Genomic DNA, 21,603 nt, shown 5'->3' with positions numbered 1-21,603 from the left:
CCATCTATCCTTTCTAGTACTACCCTTCTACTTCCATATCTCACTGCTACATTAACTTGTCTTTTCTAACGTCCCTTTCATTTTATGATCTATCCTTTAGCCTCCTCTTCCTCTTCCTAACACCCAATTTTTAAAGCAATTTCAAAACTTTGCTTCCAAGATATAGAGACATGGGGCACCTGGGTGGCTCAGCTGGTTGAGTATCCAACTCTTGATTTCAGCTCAAGTCATGATCTCAGGGTCCTGGGATCAAGCCCCATGTGGGTTCCATGCTCAGTGCAAAGGCTGCTTGAGGATTCTCTTTCCCTCTCCCTCAGCCCCTCCTTCCACTCATGTGCTCTCACTTACTCACTCTAAAAATACATTAAAAAAAAAAAAAGATATAGAGACAAGATGGATACCTCAGTTTGAATTTCCTATAAAAAGTAACAGGGAAGGGGCACCTGGGTGGATCAGTCGGCTCAGGTCATGATCCCAGGGTCCTGGCATTGAGAACCAAATCAGGCCCCCTGCTCAGCAGGAAGCCTGCTTCTACCTCTCTAACTCCCCTTGCTTATGTTCCCTCTCTCGCTGTCTATCAAATAATAAATTAATAATAATAACAGGGATGCCTGGGTGGCTCAGCTGGTTAAGCATCTGCCTTTGGCTCAGGTCATGATCCCAGGACCCTGAGGTCAAGTTCCACATCCGGTTCCCTGCTCAGTGGGAGCCTGCTTCTTCCTCTCCTTCTGCCTGCCTCCCTCATGCTTGTGCTCTATCACTCTCTATGACAAATAAATAAAAACTTTTTTAAAAAAATAAAAAATAATAATAAAATAAAAAGACAACAGACTTACTTTTTACATCATTAAAAAAACAAAACTTTCACCATCAAGTACAATGGAGTCTCTATCTTTGCCTGGTAAACCACTGTGACTTGAACCACTGAAGATACCAGTCTGAATCTAAGATATAATACAATATTAATATAATCTATAACCTATTAGTCTATCAGATACAAAGAAACTTAAAATAGGGTCAATTCTTAAAATTTATATATTGTTTATTTTGAGTAATGTTTACTATCACACTAGAAAAATGTGACAGAATGTCTAATGCAGAAAGGAGGTCCTAAAACACTGCCATAGGTAAAAACTATCCTTAACATCTTCCTGAAAGGCAACAGAAATAAAAATGTGGAAAGAAAAAGACACATTTCATATGATTATTTCAGTTATATCTTGTCCCACAAGCAACAAGCAGCAAACTACATTTCTAGCCTTATTTTTTTTTTAATTTTATTTATTTATTTGACAGAGAGAGATCACAAGTAGGCAGAGAGGCAGGCAGAGAGAGAGAGAGGAGGAAGCAGGCTCGCTGCTGAGTAGAGAGCCCGATGCGGGACTCGATCCTGGGACCCCGAGATCATGACCTGAGCCGAAGGCAGCGGCTTAACCCACTGAGCCACCCAGGGGCCCCTCTAGCCTTATTTTAAAACATTATCTTATTCATAGAAAAATTATTAGGACATTATTAAATTTGCTTGGTTTATTTTCAGAAATAATACAGCCAACATAATCTGTTTTTTTTTTTTGTAGGCCACCATCTATTTTGACCTAGAAAACTTTTCAATAACTTAATATGGGTCTATAATTCTTAAAAGAAGCCATCAAAAAGACATTTCAGAAAACACACTATGAGGGCGCCCGAGTGGCTCAGTGGGTTGAGGCCTCTGCCTTCAGCTCAGGTCATGATCCCAAGGTCCTGGGAACAAGCCCCACATCGGGCTCTCTGCTCAGTGGGGAGCCTGCCTCCCCCACTCTCTCTGCTTGCCTCTCTGCCTACTTCTGATCTCTGTCAAATAAATAAATAAAATCTTAAAAAAAGGAAAACTCACTATGGGCAACTGGGTGGATCAGTCAGTTAAGTGTCCGACTCTTGATTTCAGCTCCGGTCTGATCTCAGGGTTGTGAGACTGAGTCCCCCACTGAGCCCTGCATACTCGGGCTCTGCACTAGGCATGGAGCCTGCATTCAGATTCTCTTTCTCCCTCTGCCCTCCCCCCTCACCACCTCACTCTCTCAAAAAACAAAAACAAAAACAAACCCCAAAAAACCACACTAAACTGCTAAGGAGAAAAACTGCTTGTCAAAGCACAAGTACATTGCTCAAAGAGCTAAAGTACACAGTGGTATTCAGAGAACTAAAACCTAAGGGAAGTCAAACTCTCAAACAGCCTTACTATACAATACAGAAGTGGGACACTTGGGTGGCTCAGTCGGTAGAGCGCCTGACTCTTGATTTCAGCTCAGGTCATGACTTGAGGGTTGTGAGATCTAGCTGAGGTGGGCTCCACACTCAATGGGGAGTCTGCTTTAGATTCTCTCCTCCTCCTGCCCCTCCCCCCTCAAATAAATACATCTTTAAAAAAATAAATAAAATAAGATACAGAAGCATACACCATAACTGTCAATACTGAGTAGTCTCCTTCGAACAAGGCCACTCAACCATGTTCTTAAACCACCACTCAAGTAAAATCGCTATGTCTAAAAGGATCAGCTTTTAAAAGTCTGTATTTATTCACCAGCCACTACTGTGAAGAACAGAGCCTCAATCCAGATGCAAGTAGAACCATGAAGGTGATAATGGTTCTTATGTATGCCACCAGTAGCCACACTACCCAGCCAGGTTGAAAACTAGATCCTGCTCTCTCCAGTCATAGTAGCAGAGACTAACCAGAAGGAACAACCTTTAGATCCCATTCTCTACTAATAATGGCAATAGAACTTAACTTGTAGAAGTTGGAGGTATTATCAGAGGGGATAAGAGTTCTTTGGGTTGGGGTAGAAGAGAAATACTCATTTCCATAACATTCTCAATAAAATGAGAGAAAATGGAACTCAAACCCACTGATGATGGGGAAAAACTGCTTTCTTACTGACTAGAGAAAGTTACCTTAACAGAAAGGTAGGGCATAGAATATTCTCCCTCTCAAAAGTGACACCTTGGCTCTGAACATCATGTAAATCATCTCAGATCACTGAAAGCTCATTTCCCATTTTCCAACCAAATCTATGCGTGTGGATCTAAAGCATATGCATAAAAAGACAATTATCTTATTCAAAGAGAAAAACAGAAAGTTGTAACTTTCAAGGTTCAAGAGTATGGCAACAGAATTTAAGGAAACTGGCACTAAAATCAAACTTTTAGTATTCATTTGCTGGTTTGAACTCTGTACCCACTACTTCAGATGGCAATTTTCTCCCTGTTCTCCCAAACAGCTAACAAACATTTTAATATTAACTATTACAAGCTATTTCCTGGTTTTGACTATTTACTGCTGAATTTTAAATTATATGATATGCCACAATAAATATAACTACCATTGTGCTACAGTAAGTATTGCTCTCTTTTGCAAACAATGCTTGTGTGAAATTATACAACCTAACTATGTATCAAGGTGTATACAACCTAATTATGTATAAATTATGTACTCCCTGGCTCCCAAGAAACTAGTTTCTCTTAATACCTACAAATTGTCCTCAAAATACAAAATCCTGATAGCCACCATCCCCATCCTCCCAACAAAACTTTCTCAGATCATTTCTGAACATAATTTTAAGAACTCTCAAGTAAATTAGATATCAATATTAATGAATCACTGAGTAACATGTATGTATACTTTACAAATTTATATTTTTATTAAAAGGAGTCAAAAACCATTATTATTCAGGCTGTATTAAAAATGCAGAAAAAAAAAATCAGAGAATCATTTACAACCAGAAGCCCCAAATATTTGTGGCAGGAGAGGAGGAGAGAGACAAACACCACTTACCCATTAGGAAACAAACAGGATTATGAAAGCAGGGCCAATTTTATATTTCAATATGGGTCTATAGATTTTCACCTTAGTATTCTATTCCAAGACTACCTTCTCTACTTCAAACTCAAAAAGACATTGAATAAAAATATTATTGCAAAGAAGTCAAAATACACAAACATCTTATTTGTTCTTATAGGTAAACAAACTGAAATCCAGAAAAGTTAAATGGGTTGCCCAGTTAGGCAAAGATTTCTTATATATGACAAAAGTACTACTCATAAAAGAAAAAACTGAGAAAAAAGCCTCAACACAATTAGGAACTTCTACTTTTCAAAAGACATTCTGAATAAAATGAAAAAAAAAGACAACCAAAAGCCTAGGAGAATATATTTGTAAAATGCATATCTAATAGAAGACTTAAATCCAGAATTTACAAAGAATTCTTACAACTCAGTAATAACCCAATCAAAATGGATTGTCCAAGATCAGAACAAAAGATGTGGCCAAAAGAGAGATCGCTAGCCTTGTTCAACATTAATTTCATGATTTAAAACCATGGTTCCTAAAATAAATAAATAAATAAATAAATAAAAATAAAACCATGGTTCCTTAAAGGAAACAAAAGACAACAGGAAAACAAACAAACAGGAGGGGAGGGAAGTGGGGGATAGGGTAACTGGGTGACAGACAGTAAGGAGGGCATGTGATATAATGAGCAATGAGTATTAATAAGACTGATAAATCACTGACCTCTACATATGAAACCAGTAAGATTATATGTTAATTAGCTGAATTTAAATTTTAAAAAATATACTTATGTCATTGCTATACTTGAATTTATTCAGGTTGACCCTTTTTAAAATCATTAACATATATATTGAGTCTAGGATCACTCCTAATCCCCTCTTGCCTAAAGCAAAAACAAAAAACAAATAGCACCTTCAAAATAAGAAATTCTAAATCATTACACAAGAAAAAGTTAAGAAGTGAATCACTGAGAGGCACCTGATTGACTGAGTTGGTAGAGCATGAGACTTTTAATCTCAGGGTTATGAGTTCAAGCCCCACATTGAATATACAGATAACTGAGGGGGGAAAGAAAAATGAGTCACTGAAATGATTAAAACAGATTTTCTTCCTTCAGAATCACAAAAAGTAAAATCCTTCTTTGGATACCTCAGGCCAACTTGTACTTAAACATTAATAGCAAGCTTCTCAGAGAAAAATAAAATTTCTTTTAAGACCTTATATTTTCCTCCTCTAAAACACAATCTAGGGCGCCTGGGTGGCTCAGTGGGTTAAGCTGCTGCCTTCGGCTCAGGTCATGATCTCAGGGTCCTGGGATCGAGTCCTGCATCGGGCTCTCTGCTCAGCAGGGAGTCTGCTTCTCTCTCTCTCTTTCTGCCTGCCTCTCTGTCTACTTGTGATCTCTCTGTCCAATAAATAAATCTTAAAAAAAAAAAAAACACAATCTAAATGACACATAGACTTCTTTCCCTAAAAACATAATCTTTCATAAATGTCTACCCAACCGGGGGGCGCCTGGGTGGCTCAGCTGTTAAACATGATCTCAGGGTTCCGGGATGTTGCCCTGCGTTGGACTCCCCACTCAGAGGGAAGCCTGCTTGTGGATTCTCTCTCCCTCTCTCTCTGCCTCTCCCCTGTGCTTACCTGAATCTCTCTCTCAAATAAAAAAAAAAAAAAAAAAAAAAAAAGTTTACCCCACCAAGTAAATGTTTAAAAGAGAACAGGGAACTCCAAAACTTGAGAAAAATGTAATGAAGGTCTTGCCCCAACCAACATTTACCTTCCCAGAAAGCCCTACTTTTAACCTGTTATCATCAAACATTTACTGAGGGACTCTCCATTGGAGAGAATGGTTCTAGCTGCTCTTCAACAATAGGAAAGGAGAAGAGCAGTAGACTAAGAAGCAGAAAAGATATGGGCAGAAGCCTACAAAATAATCAGGACACCACATACCAAACAACCCTCATTTTAAAATGGGAAAGGACTTGAGCAGACATTTTTCAAAAAATATACTAACAGCCAAAAAATGCATGAAAAGACACTCAGTATCACTGATCATTAGAGAAATGCAAATCAAAACTATAATGAGATACCAATTTACTCACTGGGATGATTACTTTAAAAAAAAAAAAATGCCAACACAGCAAGTAACAAATGGTATGTGTGTAGAAAACTGGAATTCTTGTGCACTGCTGGTGGGAATGTAAAATGGCACAGCTGTTGTTGAACAATACGGTGGTTCCTCAAAAAAATTACACACAGAATTACCATCTGATCCAGAAATTCCATTTCTGGTAATATACCTAAGAATACTAAAAGAAGGGACTCAAACAGTCATTTGTGCACCCACATTCATAGCATTATTATTCACAAAAGCCAAAAGGTAAAAGAAAGCTAACTGTCCACCAACAGAAGAATGAATAAACAAAATGTGGTGTACACATAAAATCGAGTATGAGTCAGCCTTAAAAAGGAATGAAATCATGACACATGCTACACCAATGAACCCTGAAGACATTATGCAAAGTGAAACAAACCAACATAAATGACAAATACTGTATGATTCCACTTACATTAATTAACAGTCAAATTCTACACAGAGAAAAAAATACCATAGTGGTTATAAGGAGTTAAGGGAAGGAAAATGGTGAGTTATTTTTCAGTGGGTGCTGAGTTTCAGTTTGGGATGATGAAAAAATCTGAGATGTGCACAATGGTAATGACTGCACAACAAAGTGAATACACTTTTTTAAAAGATTTTATTTCTTTACTTGTCAGAGAGCACAAGCAGGGGGAGCAGCAGGCAGAGGGAGAAGCAGACTCCCCGCTGAGCAAGGGGCCTTGACCTGAGGCTTGATGATCCCAGGTTTCCGGCTAAAGCAGATGCTGAACTGACTGAGCCACCCAGGCATCCCAAAGTGAATGTACTTAAACTGAACACTTAAATAAACATTTACAATAGTCAGTTTTACATCATGTGTATTTAACCACAAAGAAAAAAAAACAAAGGGGCACCTGGGTGGCCCAATGGGTTAAGCCACTGCCTTCGGCTTGGGTCGTGATCCCAGAGTCCTGGATCTAGCCCCACCCACATGGGGCTCCCTGCTCAGCAGGGGGCCTGCTTCTCCCTCTCCAGTCCCCCCCCCCGCCTGTGCTCTTCTGCTCTCTGTCAAATAAACAAATAACATCTTTTAAAAAAAGAAACCAAAAAATAATCAGAACAGATAAGTTAATCATTTTCATTGTCCCTCAGAGGTGAAAACATCAACTGATAAGAGTAAAATCAACTAACTGGACTGACTGAACATAAGAACTCCAACTCCATTCCCTCCTAAAACACCAGCAAAATGAAATAAAGTCAAAACAGAGACAAAAGGCAAGGAGATGACAGCAGTTAAATGTCAACAACATTCTAGACAATGAAAAGCAGTAGTAACTAGGTACTGCACATTTCAATATACATATAGCATATTATTTTTAATTAAGACCTGTGGTAGGTATCTTTCCTCTAAAAAATTCAAGAACAGAAAAAGATAACTTGGGATTTCCTCTTAACTACTAACTTTCCACAGAAACAAATGCAGCTAATCCCTCTCTCGTGTTCCTTACCTTCCTACTTCCAAAACAGATGTATAATTAAATGAACTACCTGAAAATCCCTTTCAATATTCAAGAACAAATGAATTCCAAAAACTAGGTTAGACCATGCTTTAAAAATTTAAAAAAAAAAAAACAATCCCTTCTCCATTAAATGAGATTTAGATTTAGTTCAAATCTATTTGACCCTATTGCTGCATCTCTCTGACGGGCCCCAATTTTTTGTACTTTTCAGAGGCTCAGTTCAGGACTTTTATTCATCAGTGAGGGAAATATTACTGCATCTCAACTATTCTTAACACTCAGGCTATACCTAACATACTACTCAACTTACTCATCAAAAAGACTACTTACAATAACTACACTTGGCATTTTAGGCAAGAATAAGAAATAATTTCCCTGTATATGTCAAAATTCTCAAGAGGAACTATAAAATAAATCCTGGTGAAAATGAAATCCTAAAAATCACTTTCTCAAGTCACACAGAATAAACACATTCCACCTTTCTACAATGTTTATCACTTTCTTTAAACATTCTAAATCATGAATTAATTATTGTGTCAAGCTTCTGCAGCAAAATTCTACATCTTTTCCATGAGAAAACTGCCAGTGTTTCCAAACTTTGGTAAATACAAAAATTCCATGTATAAAGTCTAATGAAACTTATCAGAGATCCGAGATCACCAAAAATCCAAAACTAGAAATGTGATAAACAGCTGAACTACTTTATTTCCTCTTTTTTCTATTCTCTTTGTGCAAGCTGGGCAATTGTAAGACTATGTATACGATCCATAATTAAGCTGGGGTGGAGAGATTGATAAAGCAAGATCCACAACACAAAAAGGAGAGATAATAGTATTATTCTCACATACCCCAGTTTTTACAAAAGAACTAGGGGAAAAGCTTTCAAAATTGGCTATCTTTATCTACTGCAGGGTTCCACTGTCACAGAGTGACCCATATATATATATGCATGCTTTTGTCTCTTACACAAGCTTTTGTCCCTTCCTTTCCATTCCCACTACCACCTACCTCCCTAGCCTGTTCTTCCAGCCTCCAGAAGCTACCAACCCTAGTAAATACTGCAGGCTTCAGTATTACCTAATAAATCGCCACAAAATACCATTTTATTCTGTCAGCCAACAGGACTTAAGTTATCCCAAAACAAGAAGGCTGGTCTCTTAACTATCAAACTTTCTTCTATTACCAGGCCCATTAAACCCTCTTGAAACTAATCTAAACTCCAACTAATCTATTCCCTGTACTACCACAATCTCAAGTCCATTCCTGCCTCTATACCTTTGGCAATTTTTAATCTATCTTAAATAACATCCCTCCTCCTCTCTGCCTTAATAATTACCCTGTGTACCTCTCATTCAGACCTAGACTGCTCTGAGGTATTGCCTGAACAGTTTTAAATCTTTATGTGTGTAAGGACTTTCTTTCTGGAAGGCAGGGAACATGGGTTATGATGCAAAAAGTCAAGCTCCAGAACAGAGGCTGCAAAGCGGCAACCCACAAGACAAATCCTTCCCGCAGTGGTGATTTGCTTGGCCCATAGCATTCATGATTTCAAAAGTTGTCAACATTTTAAAATAAAGATTTCTCACAAAATCTGGATTCCCAGCTTCTGTTTAGAAAAAAGTTAAGATGTTTGGCCCACACTTCGTCCTATATTCCCCACTAGATCAAAAGTGAGGCAACACTGAATTATATATATTTTTAATGGTGAAAATGGTCAATTTTACCTTTAATTTTTTAAAAAAGCAAGCCAAAGCCACTTAACAACTACCCCATTAGAGGAACACGAATTCCCTGGTTCACTTTAGTCTCAATTTGATCTTTACTATTTAAAACGTCCCGTTCAGGGGCACCTTAGTGGCTCAGTGGGTTAGGCCTCTGCCTTCAGCTCAGGTCATGATCTCGGGGTCCTGGGATGGAGCCCTGAGAAAGGCTCTCCATTCAGCGGGGCCCTGCTTCCCCCTCCCTGCCTGCCTGCCTCTCTGCCTACTTGTGATCTCTCTCTCTCTGTCAAATAAATAAATAAAATCTTAAAATAAATAAAATGTTCCATTCAAATTTATAATGCTCACCCTAGATAAGCTTATTTAATGAGTTAAACAACTGAGATAATAATTTTAAGACAAGTGCCTGCCTCTCTGCCTACTCGTGATGTCAAATAAATAAAATCGTAAAATAAATAAAATGTTCCATTCAAATTTATAATGCTCACGCTAGATAAGCTTATTTAATGAATTAAACAATTGAGATAATAATTTTAAGACAAGGTCGGTGGTAATGATGATAATAAAAAAACAGTAATAGCAATGAACACTTCATACTTATTCAACCAACTATTATTCAAGCAAAAATATTTTACCTTATTTAATCCACAGAACAACCCTATGGATATATGCAATTTCTAGTCCCAATTTATGGATGAGGAAATTGACCAAGGTTATACTCCCAGTACACAGTAGAGCCAAAAGTCAAAACCAGACAATCTAAAGGAATCATAGATTGCTTTAGAGTGGCATTCTCTCCTCTGTGACCAACTGAAATAATTCCCTGGAACAAGGAATGCTAAATTTTAGATCTCCCTCTTTCTTTGAATGATTAAGAAGCAAACCAAAGTTTACCTACACATGTTATCCAGACAGCATTTGGATTTTTTCCTTACCCTAAAAGAAAAATTTCTGTCATTGACAGAGAAAACAATACAGATCCAATAAAATAATACAGATTTTCTCAGAAAGTATGTTATGTAACATTTGGGATTGAGGGAAGCTCAATATGCAGATGAATTTAGTTTAAAACTATGAAGTGATGATACAGTACAAAACTTCTTTCCTGGGACAGAAATGTAAATCCTTTAGGGTAAGCAGCTCCCAGACATGAAAAAAAGCCTGAGGTCAGGGACTTTTTTTTCATCATGAGTCCCTGCAACACCTAGCACAGAGCAGCACTTAGCATATATTCATTTATATTAAAAGAACAAAGAAATCTAAAGCTTCTACCTTAAATTGCAATGCAATGTAATCCTTATTATAGCACTTATCACCCTGCTTTTTACAAAAATTACTGGTGAGCACGTCTGTTTTCCTGACAAAACCACAAAATTCTTTAGATAGAGGTTTTATATTTACCTATTGGGACCTAGCACAACAGGAGCTCAAATAAACACTTGTTGAATATTACAAACTTAACATTTCTGTACTTAGTTTTTCTATACATCTCTCTTTCTGCCAATGTTTAAAGTAGAACTTAAAATATAATGGCTTCTCACTTACAAGGTAATGGATATTATGAAGTTCTACTATAAGATATTTCTACTACCAATCTTATATTGTGGAATCAACAAAATCCTGAAAAATTAGTAAGAGAACATAAAGCACAAAATATAATCAAAGAGTGAGCTAGAAGAAAACAGAGAGATCATCATGTTTGATACCTTTAACATACATGTGAGGAAAAAGAGGCCCAGAGAGATTTAAGCGAACTGCCCAAGATTTCAGGAGTAAGCAACAAGAAATACCAAAGGCTAGAACCCAGGTTTCCTGGAATGTTGCCCTAGTTTTCTTTCCACAAAGAACTACTCTGGTGAGTTCAGGATGCAGTGGATACTTTTAGAAATATTTTAAAGATACTTGGTATGGGGGCACCTGGGTGGCTCAGTAGGTAAAGTGTCTGCCTTCATTTCAGGTCATAAACCCAGGGTCCTGGGATCAAGCCCCATATCATGCTCCCTGATCAGTGGGGAGCCTGCTTCTCCCTCTCCCTCTGCTGCTCCCCCTGCTTATGCTCTCTCCCTCTGTGTCAAATAAATAAAACCTTTAAAAAAAAAAGATACTTGGTATGAAGAATGATCTTTCCCAGCACATAACTTTTTGTGAGGTATTATATCACCATTAAAGAAATGAAAGCTGCCTTGGTTCCTTAACTGCAAGTAACACCACTTCCTTTTCCCCTTCTTTTTTTGCACTATGTATTTTTCACTTTCATGTACTTCCTTTCTTTATTTTTTGGGAATTATTCTTCTTACTACATCTTATTTACCTACTTTCCCTCTTAGCCACTTCCTTTCCTACTACCTCTCACAAAGCTCCCACTATCTCCTTCCTTTCCCTCCATAATTATAAAAAAAGAACAGAGTAAGCACACATTTGATTACAGCAATGGCCTGGGACACCATAACAAGCAAATCGTAGTCTTGTTCTCTAAGCATTTAGAGGGTAATTATTGAACAAAAATATAAACTAAATGCAAAGGGTCACGTAGAGGTATGAATAATAAATACTGACATTTACAGTGAGGACAGGAATCTAAGTATGGAATCTAGGACATTATGTGAAGGTAGTAATGACAATGACAACAAAGAGTTGCAAGGTTAAAATTAGTAAAAGGGACCACTCTCTACAGTATTCAGCTTTCTAACCTACCAATTCATTAGTTCTACTTCATTCACTCCTTACTCTCTTCTTGAGTTTTTCCTGCTCTACTTTTTTTTTTCTTATCGAGTAGAGTCTTCCTTTTCTCTCTCCTAATCCTTTAAAGTCAATCTGTCCTGTCCTCATGTTTTCCTTCTCAGTATTACTCCCAACTTCTCTTACCTTATAGACCTAGATAATGTCTTAAGTTGTGAATTCATTTTTTTCTAAAGCTTTAGTATGTATTATTTTATTTGATCCTCACAACAATGTCAGGAAGGCAGGTAGGAATCGATACATCTATTTTACAGATATATAAACTGAGGCCAGTCAAGATTAAATAACTGGCCAAAAGTCATACAGTTTGTCAGTGGGAAAATCAAATCAGTCCTTTCTTTCCAAATTCTCTATCTCCATTGCATGTTGCCTTCTTTTTACTTAACTTTTTAATCATAACGCACATATCTGGACAAGTATACAGAGATAAATGTTTATAGAACAGCACAAGTGGGAAAAATGTGTGTATGTCCAAGAAAAACAAAAAAAAACAGGAAAGTCAGAAGACCAAAAGTAAGAGCAAAGTGTGGCTCACAAGCTAATCCTTATAGAAGAGACTATGAGTTTCAAACCCAAGTGCAAAATGCCTAGCTCAACCAATTGATGTAGTCAGCATCAACACCCTCTTTCAGTTATATGACCAGGGCTCTCACCCTCTGCACCATTCCTGTCTCCCAAACTCTTTCACAGGCCTGCCACCATACCTGAAGTTCTCACCGTTCGAGTCACTTCTTTGGGTTAAGGTGTTGTCTCCAGAAGACCGCTGTTAAATGCATGTTACCTGAGAGGGGAAGGAGGGTCCATTAACACATTATTCTTATAGTTAAACACATCAGATTAGCAATGACCTTGGGAATTTGACAGCACAATGGCTTTTTAAGCTTCATGGGATAAGGGTACCTGGCTGACTCATCAGGAGAGTATGTTAATTCTTGATCTTGAGGTCATGAATTCAAGAACCACGATGGACACAGAGATTACTTCTAGAAATTAATAAAATAAATGTAAAAGTTTCATGGGATAGATAATTTGGGGAGGCACAGATAATTTTTGGTGGGGCAGGCAGGATAAGAAGGTGAGTTATGAAAAATGACTCCTACAGAGTAGGGGTGATGCCCACTTGGGTATGATGGCTACATGGCAAAATGAAGATGACCATAAAACACACACTCTATGTACTGGGGTCACTATAACAATGGTCCCTGCAACTTGGGAGGCTCCTAAGGATAGGAAAAGAAAAAGCACTTCAAGGATCAGAGTACAGTCAGTTCGGAAAAGAAAAAAGCTGAGGTGGCAGCAGTTTTCCAAGGACAGTACACTGCTAGACTGAAGGAGGAACAGCTCCTGGTTAATGACTACTAGTTGTGAAGCTATTTCCAACTCAACATTTTTAGCTGAGGGGCCGACCTACCAACCAGATAATGCTGCAATTCAATTCTGCACCACTGATATTAACTCAAAACCAGTATCATGTACAACCACAAAAATCAACACGCCTTTACTAAGAGCTTATTATGAGCCTAGAATTTGGTGAGGTGCTACAAATACAGGAAAAAATAACTTTATACACTTTGTCTTAACTCATATAAATAAAACCAATCCCCAAAACCCAAAATTGAGAGAGGGGTAAGGAACAAGGATGTGGGGGGCGGGGCCACAAACAGGTGACTATTTCCTAGCAGTACTAACGACAATTTTTTTTTAAGATTTTAATTTATTAATTTGACACAGAGAGAGAGAGATCACAAGTAGGCAGAAAGGCAGGCAGAGAGGGGGAAGCAGGCTCCCTGCTGAGCAGAGATGTGGGGCTCGATCCCAGGACCCTGAGATCATGACCTGAGCCGAAGGCAGAGGCTTACCCCTCTGAGCCACCCAGGTGCACCTAACAACAAATTTCTTAAGCCAAAATAAATAGAACAAAATTCATTCTAGGCCAAAGTTCCTTGTTAAACTCTTGCCTAAACAGTCAAGAGGCACAGGCTAGAAGTATCTTTTTTTCTTTTGGTCTAATACCAAAGGCTCTTTAGCAGCACATATTCATCTTGACACACTGGAGATTAACTAAAAGTTACAAAAACTCAGTTCTAATTCTAGCTCTAATTCTTTTTTTTTTTTTTTAAGATTTTATTTATTTATTTGACAGAGAAAGATCACAAGTAGACAGAGAGGCAGGCAGAGAGAGAAGCAGGCTCCCCGATGAGCAAAGAGCCCGACGCGGGGCTCGATCCCAGGACCCTGAGATCACGACCCAAGCCAAAGGCAGTGGCCCTACCCACTGAGCCACCCAGGTGCCCCCAATTCTAGCTCTAATTCTTAACTAGCTCTAGGTAAATTATTGAACCTGCTTAGGATTTTTTTTTTAATAAACAGAAAACTAAGTTTGGACTAGTCTAAGGATAGCATATACCTGGCACATATATCACCTACTAAGTAACTGTGTCCACAGGAAGCATCACTAATCAATCATAACTCACGTTCCCAGAGAACATATATGACCAAAATCGCTCTGCCAGCTACTTCAAAGCAGAGCTGGTCCATAGACCAAAATATATTTGCCACTGTGGACTAGTAATCTCTGCAATCTCTTCCAACTCTTTAATTCTAACACCAAGTTTCTGAGTATGAGAGAAACACTTCCAACAAGCTTAGATCAATAGTGTTGATAGTCATAAATTGCAGTCTAATCTCCAAATTCTCCTACAAATTGCAGCCAATCTGATTCTAATTTTTCAAAAGTGCTAATGGAGGGTGCCTGGGTGGCTCAGTTGGTTAAGCGACTGTCTTCAGTTGGGGTCATGATCCTGGAGTCCCAGGATGAGTCCCGGACAGGGCTCTCTGCTCAGCAGAGAGTCTGCTCCTCCCTCTGACCTTCCCTCTCTCTGCGTGCTCTCGCTCTCTTTCTCTCTCTCGCTTAAATAAATAAATAAAATCATTTTTTTTAAGTGTTAATGAAAAATATACTCTGATACCATTAATATATATAACCTGGCAAAATTATTCAGATTTGCTTGTGGGTCCTTTTTACAGAATAAGAGCCTTTTCGAAACCCAGTGGGGCCCTAACAATTTTCATCCAAAAATATGGTAACAATATTGCACTAGTAAAGAACTAAATCCAATCCTCACAGCCTCTCTCCAACATCAAACCTCTAACCTCTCACCTAGACTTCTGCAACAGCCACTCTTCCATCGCTGTACTCTCATCACCAGAGCCATCTTTCTACAACATTCATGTCACTCATATAATTTCCCTGTTTAAAATCTGAATCTATTAGTAACATAAAACTCAAGGGTTTTTTTAGCATTATACTTGTAACTTTTCACATAGTTACCTCCTTTTACCTTTCTGACCTCATGTCCCACAATGCTCTCCTTCCTGATCCCATCCCTGCTCCATGAAACCTTTTTCTCCCACAGTCTTCTGCATTTACACACAGCATTAAGGGGGGTCCTGTCTGCCCTGTCCTTCCTTTAACCTATGCTGGTTACACTCGTACACTCATCATCTAAGACCCAGCTTAGGACCAGGGGTAGGTCCTGCCACCTTCTATGGCCAAACCCCAGACAAAACTGGTATGAGTCTTAAAAGTTTTTTGCGCGTTTCTCAGGTTCACAGTATTGTTTGCCTCAGTGGTTCCCAAGACCATGAGAGCGGCTGGAAGCAGGTTTTAAAAACAAATTCTTCTGTGGCTCAGTGGGTTAAAGCCTCTGCCTTCGGCTCAGGTCATGATCCCAAGGTCCTGGGATGGAGACCCACATCGGGAAATCTCTGCTCAGCGGGGAGCCTGCTTCACCCCTCTCTCTCTGCCTGCCTCTTTGCCTACCTCTTTGCCTACTTGTGGTCTCTGTCAAATAAATAAATAAAATCTTTAAAAAATAAAATAAAATAAATTCTTCAGAACCAAAGCAGACCTACTAAATCAACCTTAGGAAGGAGACCCTGGAGTTTCTACTTTTTAAAAAGCTCCCCTAATTATTCTACTGGGCAATTTGGGGAGCAATTAGTTTGTCTATCTCTTCCAATAGGTAAACGAATGTGTTTTTTAAAAAGAATTTAGAAATCATCCCTCTAGAACACTGTGAAAAAGTATTCTGCATTTGTTTTTTATTTCATATTCTTTTTTTTACTTGATTCCTATACTAAACATGAAGGAATTCCCTCTGGATTCACACCCAAAAAACTTACTTTCTCTGTTGGTAACTGTACCTCGAGTAAATCTGTGAATGCATAGTGCAGGCTCTCAGCATTATATGCCATGAGAATTTTATGTCAGCTGAGAAATCCTTAGCCGATTTTGAGGATAGAAATACACTGCCTTTACACACCTCCTTAAAATCGAATTATATTAGGAGTAGATACGGGAGACCCCAACTTAGTGCAATGGTAAGTGGCTGGCCCCGCTTTCCAAAAAATTTCCAAAGGAAAAAAAAAATCCCGCTTTTCCTTCCCCAACCTCACTCCCCAAAAAAGTACACTAGCGCTGTAGAATTACGGCAGAAAATGTAACAATATTAAAAGGCGAATATAAGCAAGAAAACAAGTTGTGACGGGGAAATCGTGAATTGCAGGTAGTTTGCACGTTCACCTGGTTACATCTCTAACTTTAGGCCTAACGTCCACCTTGGACGCAGAGACCCAGAGCCTCTCAAGTCGTGGCCCGGGACTATGTCTGAAAACTTGAGTTCCCCCACTTAGTTCCCACTAAGTCATGTCCTCATCACGTTTCGACCCTTAGAATACGTTCGCGGCTACTTTTTTCTTTTCTCCGATGAAAAAAAGGGCACTCAGGAGGGAGGGCAGTGACAGCTCCACGTCCGCAAAACTCGGCGCCGGGAAGTGCCGGCGGGGTCGCGACACCGGGCGCAGAAAAGGGCGCCCGGCCCGGGACCACCACGATGGGGGACAATGGAGGGAGGAAGGGAGTGGAAGAAGGAGGAGGCAGCCGCTGTGTTGGGCCCGCCTCCCGACTGGGGGCTCCAAAAAGTCTCGTGAAGGCCAGCCGAGTGGCAGGTGGGCCCCGCCGCCGCCCCTCACAGAGCCACGTCGGCCGCTCCGGCCGCTGCCGCGGGGCCCCGCGCGTAGGCCGGGCCGCGGGAGACTGGCCCCCGGGCGGGGCTGAGGGGCGCGGGGATGGACCCTGCTGCCGCCCGCCACGGCCCAGCCCTCTCACAACTTGGCGCCCGCGAGGCGAGGGGCTCCCCATACCCCGGCCATTAGTGGCTGGTCGGCGCCTCCGGCCAACCCACCCCTCGGCCACTAGCCCGAGCTCCCCGCGACCCCCACGGGCACCGGCTGTGAGGGAAAAGAGAGCAGTCGCGGCTCTGGAGTCCTCCGCCCGCGCGCCGCACTCTCACCCCTGGTTCTCCTCGGACACTCTCATGCGGGCTCCCCCCTCTACCCAGAACTACCCCCGGCCAGCCAGCGAATGTTTACCGGGACTCGGGGCGGCGGCGACTCTTCGGTCCCTCGACTAAGATGGCAGCCGGTCCCGAGCCCCGACCACAGCAACTAGAGCTAGTTGGAGGCCAACGCGCAGGCGCCTCCAGCTTGGAAGGAATGTGGACCACAAGCCCCAGAAGGCCTTTCGCGCCGACCGGGAGAGTTGGCAGAAGCTTGGGAGACCTTCTAAACCGGAGTAGGCTCGCGCTTAGGTGGGAGGGACCCTGGGAGTTCTCCCAGCCCCTCAAGGCTTTTTTTTTTTTTTTTTTTAAAGCTACTCTCCACCCCCGAACCTCTAAAGACTGTAGCTGTGGTTCCCAAACGCTAATGTGCATCAGAATTACCTGAAGAACTTGTTGAAACTTAGGGGCCCCACCCCCAGAGTTCCTCTTTCAGCAGATCTGGGATGGATGTAATAATTTGCCTCTATCTGACTCTGGTGTGCTCCTGGTGGGGGATCACACTTTCAGAACTACTGGATTATAGTTTAGTCCTTAAGAAAGTACACTAGGGAGTTTGATTGATCGGGTTCAAATCCACCTTTTTTTTTTTTTTTTTTTTTTTTAACAAGGTGCGGTTAAGGATATGGAAACAGCCTACATAAAAGTGATGCCAACGCGGCAGGTGTTCGAAGAGCTGATCCGTAAGCTCTTTCAGCCTCACAACAAATCTATGACAAAACTACTTGTATTATCTTCACGTTACAAATGCATAAACCAAGTCACAAGCTGGATGGAAACTCAGGCAGGGGGCGCTTGGGTGGCTCAGTGAGTTAAAGCCTCTGCCTTCAGCACAGGTCATGATTCCCGGGTCCTGGGATCGAGCCCTGCACTAGGGCTCTCTGCTCAGCGGAGAGCCTGCTTCTCCCTCTCCCTCTGCCTGCCTCTCTGCCTACTTGTGATCTGTCAAGTAAATAAATAAGATCTTTTAAAGAAAGAAAGAAACCCAGGCAGTCTGGTCCGTCCTCTTAACTTCTTGTTTGTGAGAATTAATAGGCTGTGCAAGTAGACTCAGAGACCCAGCTAAGGACTTAGTAATTAATGACCTTCACTGTTATTGTTTAGCCTGTCCATATGAACATATTTTACCACATGGCAAGTCACTTGCATTTTTCAAAGTACGTTCAAATCTCTTTGTCAATGTTGGCTGCAATATGGCTTAGGAGAGCTGGTTAAAGGTCCAGACTCAGGGATCTTACCCCAGTCAGAATCTCCAGGGCAGTGGTTCTCAAACTTTAGTGCCCATCAGAATCTCCCGAAGGATTTGTTAAACGATAGATTGCTGGGCCCCACCCCCAGAATTTCCGATTCAGTAGATCTGGAGTGAGACCCGAGAATTTGCATTTTTAACCACAGACCACGCTTGACGAATCATTGCTGTAGGGCAGTGTTTTTCAACCTTTTAAAAAAAAAAAAAATTATCAGCTCTCTAAAGAACTTTTTAGACATGTTTCTCTAATTATTCCCCCATGAAATTTTAATACCACAAATATACTGTATATCTATTAATGTATTTATGTGCTTTTAATATATATGTGTGCTTTTACATAAGCAAGGAGAAAATTTTTCCTCTCTACCCACAACCAATTTTTGTCTTATGAAGAAGGTATGCTCTGGGGAATATGGGTTTTTTAACTAGTGCCCCAGGTGATTCTTGACACCACACAAGTTTAGGAAACACACTGTCCCTTTAAGGTTTGAGGTATTTCTATGAGCATTATACAGAGAAGGAGATTAGATGACTGATTCTAGATCAGTTAGTAGGAAACCAGGGATCCAGTAAAAGTCCTGTGGTTCCAGATTCTGTCTTCATGTACAATTTTTTTTTTTTTTTAAGATTTATTTATTTGGGAGGGGAGGGGCGGGGAGAGGGAGAGAGAGAATCTCAAGCAGACTCCTAGCTGAACAGGGAGCCCCACTCAGAGCTTGATTCCACAATGCCGAGATCATGCCCTGAGCTGAAACAAGAGTGGGTCGCTTACCCGCCACCCAGGCATTCCATACCTTCATCTATAATTTTTAAAACCATATAATGTTAGGCAAAACTAATCTAATAGTGTTTGAGGTCAGGATAGGGATTATCCTTTGAAGAGAGGTAATACCAGGAAGGGGCACAAAGGGGTTTCTCCAGGTTGGTAATAATGTTCTGTGTCTTGAGCTGAGTTCTGATACACAAGCATTCTCACTATTTGAAAGCCCATTGAGCTGTATACTTATGATTTGTGTCTTTTTCTGTATTTATATTATATGTCAGTAAAAGTTTACTTAAATATGCTTTAAATATGTGCACTTTTTAAAATGCACCTCTTTCTATTATTCATAAAGATTCTCAAACTTCAGAGTGCATCAGAATCACCTGGAAGGCTTATTAAAACCCGATTGCCAGATATTAGCCACAGAATTTCTGAGTCAGAAAGTTCTGTTATCAGTAGGCCCAAGAATTGCATTCCTCACAAGCTCCCTGGTGATGTTGATGCCCAGGGATCACATCTTTTTTAAAATTTTATTTATTTGACAGACTGAGATCACAAGTAGGCAGAGAGAGGAGGAAGCAGGCTCCCTACTGAGCAGAGACCCCTATGCCGGGCTCGATCCTAGGACCCTGGGATCATGACCTGAGCCGAAGGCAGAGGCTTTAACCCACTGAGCCACACAGGTACCCCCCAGGGATCACATTTTGAGAACCACTGGATTATGCTATCCTAACTTGCAGATTCCAACAGGGTGGATTAGCTCTGATCTGGGAGGCAGTACCTAGCAGAAGTTAAAAACTTATGTCTCTTCCAAGGCATATAGATCAAGGATCTAGCCCTGACAGTCAACAATTTAGGGGTCTTAGGCCAGTCCCTTAGCCTCAGTGTCTGAATCTCTAGATGGAAATAATAGATTCTACCTTGTAGGATGTTGTGAACGTTCTGGTAGTTGGTAGAAGGTAGTTCGTGGTTCTCAAAGGAGAAGCTGAATTCATGAGAACAGAGAATCCCAGTGTGACCACTTCCTCCTCTCCCTTGCTGTGGCTCTGGCTCCCATGTTCCCTGATTCAGAAGTCAGTGTAGACCTGGTCGGAATGCAGACCCTGTGACTGATAAAGCCCTGAACCACCGACACCCTTCTTCTGCCATGGACACCCAGGTCAGCATGGGACAGGACCCAGTCCTGCCAGAGCAGCGCTGGAGGAAGCCCCACCAGCAAGGGAAGGAGCTTTCCAGGCCTCTGGGGAGAGAAGGAGGGAAGGAAGCAGGGATGCAGAGCTGGAAGGAGTGGGAAGAGAAACCCCAGCAGCCCACATGCCGCCTGTCACTTACTGGCTTTCCCCACAGAACACTTAGTCATGTTGCTGCCCCAGTCTTCCCTGAAGCCACTCTGCATTCAACTGCCAGAGGCAGGGGAAGACTTGAAAAGTGGCAGAGTTGTGCATTGATGGAGACCAGACACTAATGGAGCTTCTAGGAGACTAAGATCTGGATCCACTTAAGACCTCATGGCTCTCTCCTTTGCCCTCTTTAAGACTGTTTACTTATCTCCAAACTGATGTGCACAAGTTCTGTCCCTAGTCACCTTAGTCATTTCCTCCAAGGTAAGGTTGCCATACTTAGAAAATAAAAATAGAGGAGGCTGGATTAAATTTGAATTTTAGATAAACAACGAATCACTTTTTAGCATTAATATGTGACAAATTTGATGTAATATAGTTAGGCTAAAATTATTTTCATTGTCTATCTAAAATTCAAACTTAACTGGACATCTGCCTTTTATCTGGCAACCCTATTCTCAGGGTTTTATACAGTTTCTCCATTAAAAGTAATAAACTTAGGGGCACCTGGGTGGCTCAGTGGGTTAAAGCCTCTGCCTTTGGCTCAGGTCATGATCTCAGGGTTCTGGGATCGAGCCCCACATCGGGCTCTCTGCTCAGCAGGAAGCCTGCTTCTCTTTCTCTCTCTCTGCCTGCCTCTCTGCCTACTTGTGATCTCTGTCTGCCAAATAAATAAATAAAATCTTTAAAAAAAAAAAAAAGAGTAATAAACTTAAATTCTCCCAAGAGGGACACCTGGGTTGCTCAGTCGGTTAAGCGTCTGCCTTCTGCTCAGATCATGATCCCAGGGTCCTGGGATGGAGTTCCCCATCAGGCTCCTTGCTCAGCAGGGAGCCTGCTTCTCCCTCTGCCTGCCACTCTACCTGCTTGTGCTCATGCATTGTCTCTCTCTGTGTCAAATAAATCAATAAAATCTTTTTAAAAAATCTTAAAAATTGATTG

At 40.8% G+C, this 21,603-nt stretch overlaps 1 protein-coding gene across 6 annotated transcripts in view; it reads right to left on the bottom strand.

Annotated features, from left to right (window-relative positions):
- Positions 1-17,462, bottom strand: part of ITCH (itchy E3 ubiquitin protein ligase) — a 130,156-nt gene extending 112,694 nt beyond the window's left edge. For 3 of the 6 annotated variants that reach the window (XM_045084101.1, XM_013053384.2, XM_013053383.2), the window contains exons 1-2: positions 17,344-17,462; positions 12,615-12,691 (exon numbers count right to left, since the gene is read on the bottom strand). The gene's annotated coding sequence lies outside the window, so the exon portion shown is untranslated. Of the gene's footprint in view, positions 1-10,069; positions 10,108-12,614; positions 12,692-17,343 lie in introns of all 6 variants that reach the window. The other 3 variants (XM_045084102.1, XM_013053385.2, XM_004746592.2) reach the window with 3 other exon arrangements.
- Positions 17,463-21,603: the final 4,141 nt, after the last annotated feature.

Source organism: Mustela putorius, unplaced genomic scaffold (assembly GCF_011764305.1).
Source record: "Mustela putorius furo isolate JIRA1106 unplaced genomic scaffold, ASM1176430v1.1 tig00000743_pilon_pilon_pilon, whole genome shotgun sequence".
Taxonomy (NCBI): domain Eukaryota; kingdom Metazoa; phylum Chordata; class Mammalia; order Carnivora; family Mustelidae; genus Mustela; species Mustela putorius.
This window is presented reverse-complemented; position numbering and strand designations above follow the sequence as displayed.